This window comes from Tupaia chinensis, unplaced genomic scaffold, assembly GCF_000334495.1.
Source record: "Tupaia chinensis unplaced genomic scaffold, TupChi_1.0 Scaffold000498_1, whole genome shotgun sequence".
In the NCBI taxonomy this organism is placed as follows: Eukaryota; Metazoa; Chordata; class Mammalia; order Scandentia; family Tupaiidae; genus Tupaia; species Tupaia belangeri.
In genome coordinates, this window is record NW_006160010.1 from 2,003,300 (window position 1) to 2,007,336 (window position 4,037).

Here is a 4,037-nt window from a genome sequence, read left to right on the forward strand (position 1 = left end):
ATGATAATAAGGTGAAGATGAAATAGAAGTTGGATTAGCATAAATGGAAATCAAAGCATCATTAATCACTAACATTAATCTTTCAAAAAAAGAGTTTTGGTAATAAGAAGAGAGAAATGATACTCTATAACTTAAAAGAATGTTTTGAGTCTTTAAAGAAGCATGTATTTACTTAGTATCTAGTGTGTGTGTGCGCGTATGTGTGTGTGTGTGTAAACACTATGGAAGACACAAGTATCTCATCCAAGACACATTAAATTTACTAGCAGGACTGTGATGTCACTATAAATAACTACAATGATTGTTAAAATGTAAAAGCCCATAACTGGGATACAGAAAAAATAGTATGAACGATAAAAAGTGAGTAACATTTACCCCTGGCTGGTAGAATGGGGAGCGAATTGATTCAGCAGATTCCACAGATGATGTGGCATTACACTGGGTCAAGCTTTTAGGGTTATATAAGTTGATTATAGAGGTGTGCTTACTATAGAAATGAGGAGCATAGTGTAAACTCTGCTTGACTGAGGAACAAAGAAATTGAAGAACAGCCTACAGCATGTTGGAAGGAACGTGGGAGCTGGTTTATGGATGCATGCCAGATTAAAGAGTAGAATTGTTCAATTCTATTCCTTGAATATTTATCAAGCAATTTACTCATGTGCTGTGCCAAACTCTTTAGATACTAAAAAAAATCAAGATGACAAGATTTCAGTCCTTGAGAAATTTACTTTGTAGATGTAGATTTCATTGATATAAGAGTGGAAGTGAGTAGGTAGACTGAGTAGCTTTGGTCCTAGGAGATCGGTATGATTTAGAAGCAATGCTTTGAAAGTGACATGTAAAACCAGAACAGAGATTTGAACAATATATTTCTAAATTTCAGACCTCTCAATTTTATTGTATTCAATTCTGGAAAAGGCACTTCTTTTTTTTATTATTATTATTATTTTTTTTTTTTGGAGAGGTTTTTGCTATAGGGCACGTGTGCTCGCCAGACAGACAGAGAAACATAGAGACAGAAAGCGAGAGATCACCCCCCAGAGGGGATGGTCACACCGCAATCCCTTCTCCATTCTTCTCTCGGGATCTTGGGCATGCACACACATGCGCCCGGCATGAGTTTTAAGCCACCGGGTCTGGGACGTGAACTGCAGTCGACTATGTGGGAGTCCAGCGACATAGCCATTATGCTAACTGCTGGTTCCCTGGAAAAGGCAACTCTTAGAAGGGAAACATTAAATTGTTTATGGCTGCGTAGGGAGAACAAATCTAACTAGAATGAGTTTTTTTTTTTCCTTTTTTTTTTATCCCAAGTTAATGTTCTAATTTTATTTTAGTGAAGGTACTTCTGACATGGAGTAGACACTAGAATGATTTATGTCTTTAATATGCTCAACTGCATTCACTAATGAGGGCAGAGGCATGGTGCCAGACTGTGAAAACACCAATGTTCCAGTCCTCTCAGGAGATTGTCTCAGCAGCTCAAGATCACAGCAGGAAAAACAAGTGATACCAAAGATTTGGGTGAGAGGGATGAGACTGATGGAGGAGAGGGGAAAAGAGAGAGGTTATGCTCAAATTAAAGAATGGAATACGCAAGTATAAAATTAAAACTCATTCTTAATTGTTTCAAAGTGAGGAAATACTTAAATGCTAGATGTTTGCTCTAAAATTCTGCAGTCAAATTATTAAGGTGATTTAACTTGTCTCCATGTGGTAGGCATAATATAAAGATGTCCCCTAAGATCCTTACCCCCTGAAGTATGCTCTCTGTTTAATTCCTTCTCTACACGAGTAGGTGGGACCTGAGAATGCAAGGATGTTTCTCTCTTGAGTAAATTACAGTATAAGGCAAAAGTGAGAGAATTTTTGCAATGTGATTACGATTCTTCTGATCAGTGGACTCTGAGTTCATCAAAGGGAGATTAGTCTGGGTGAACCTGACCTAAATAGAAGAGGCTATTAGAAAAGGGACAGTAAGTCAGAAATGCTCTCTGCTGTTGGCTTTGAGAAAGCCAACCACAAGTTATACCATCTGCAAAGAAAGAATTTTGTTGGTAATCCCAGGACTTTGAAAGAGGATCTGGAGCCTCGGATGAGATCACAGCTCTGGCTAATACCTTGATTGCTGCCTTATCAGACACTGAGTGGAGAACCCCACTAAGCAGAGTCCAAACAACTGATCAACAGAAACTGTGAAATGCTAAATAAGTATGGTTTTAAGTTGCTAAGTTTATTGTAATTTGTTATACTGCAATAAAAATAATTATATTCTTTCTTGAATAAATATTCCGAGGGCAAAAAAGTGTGCATATCATATATGGCAAAAACTTCCATTAAAAAAAAATGGATCGGCATGTGGTTGGAGGCAGAGGTGCATAGTGCTAGACTTCATTAATCTTAAAGCTTTTTGATTTTCATTCTTGTCTTTTATATCCTAAAATTGGCCAGTTATGGACTTCAGGTTATTCTAAATTTTCTTCATAATGCAATCTTACTTTCTATTCTGTGTAATCAGAGGTCACATACTTTGACCTGAAAATACAGAGTCCTCTCTTTTTTATATCTATTTTTTTAATAAAAATTATTCTTTTACTGGGACCAGCAGTTGGAGTAATGGCTAAGTTGCTGGATTTCCATGTAGTCGACTGCAGTTCGCGTCTCAGACCCAGTGGCTTAAAACTCATGCTGGGCGCGTGTGTGTGCGTGCCCAAGATCCCAGGAGGAGAATGGAGGAGAAGGGATTGCAGTGTGGCCATCCTCCCTGGGAGGTAATTTCTTGCTTTCTGTCTCTCTGTCTCTCTCTGTCTGTCTGGCAAGTGCACATGCCCTATAGTAAAAACCTCTCCAAAAAAAGAAAAGAAAAGAAAAAAATTATTCTTTATTTGAATGTTAATCCATTTATACATTCTTTAGAGATATGCAGACCCATGACCAGGAGTAACTCTGAGGCAGTGAACTCTTCAAGACAGCAAAAAACCATGACTTTCAATAAAACTGCATTGCAAAAAATGGGCAACAAATAGAATGGAAAGAGGGAAAAAATTGAAGAGGAGAGTGAAAAAATTGAAGAGGCAGAGTCTGAGGAACTTGTGGCAGAAAACATACCAGACAGAGGTGTAGTGAATGGGAAGGTGGAGTGTTTCCTGAAGTGGAAGGGATTTTCAGATGCTGACAATACTTGGGAACCTGAAGAAAATTTAGATTGTCCAAAATTAATTGAAGCATTTCTTAAATTCTCATAAAGGTGGTAAAGAAAAAGATGGTTTGAAGAAAAGCTCTTTATCTGACAGCAAATCTGATGACAGCAAATCAAAGAAGAGAAGAGATACTGATGATAAACCAAGAGGCTTCGCCAGAGGTCTTGACCTGAATGAATAATTGGTTCCTCAGAGGATAGTGGAGAGGTGATGCTTCTCTTGAGATGGAAAGATTCAGAGGAAGCAGACTTGGTTTGGGCAAAGGAGGCAAATATGAAGTGTCTTCAAATTGTATTTGCTTTTTATGAAGCGAGACTAACTTGGCGTTCTTGTCCAGAAGATGAAGAATTTTGGAGGCCATAAGTTCAAGCCATAACAATGCCTCTCACTAAAAGCATCCTAAAACATCCAGGCCTATCGCTTTTAAGCTCAGTATCTGCCTAGTTCATGGTAGACTGCACACCAGCACCCTCTTTGGGAAGGTGATACCAAACTTCTTTGGAACTGTTGAAACAGAAGTTACATTCTTACTTGCTGACATGTGGAAATTGAATGACCCCACCCTATCCTTTCAGCTTGCTGAATGAAAAATTGAATTTGGAGTGAAGAAATAGTGAAACAAAAGACTTTTCACCAATCCCATGATCTATGGTGGGTGTTTACTTCTTCCCCTCCTACAGTATATCTTTTTTTTCTTTTTTTTTGGAGCGGTTTTTTGCTCTAGGGCACGTGTGCTCGTCAGACAGGCAGAGAGAGACATAGGGACAGAAAGCAAGAAATCACCCCCCAGGGGGGTTGGTCACGCCACAATCCCTTCTCCTCCATTCTCCTCTC

The 4,037-nt window shown here is 38.7% G+C and overlaps 1 pseudogene; it reads left to right on the forward strand.

The window, feature by feature from the left end:
- Window positions 1-1,425: 1,425 nt before the first annotated feature.
- On the forward strand, window positions 1,426-3,566 carry LOC106735724 (chromobox protein homolog 3 pseudogene; annotated as a pseudogene).
- The last annotated feature ends 471 nt before the right edge of the window (window positions 3,567-4,037 follow it).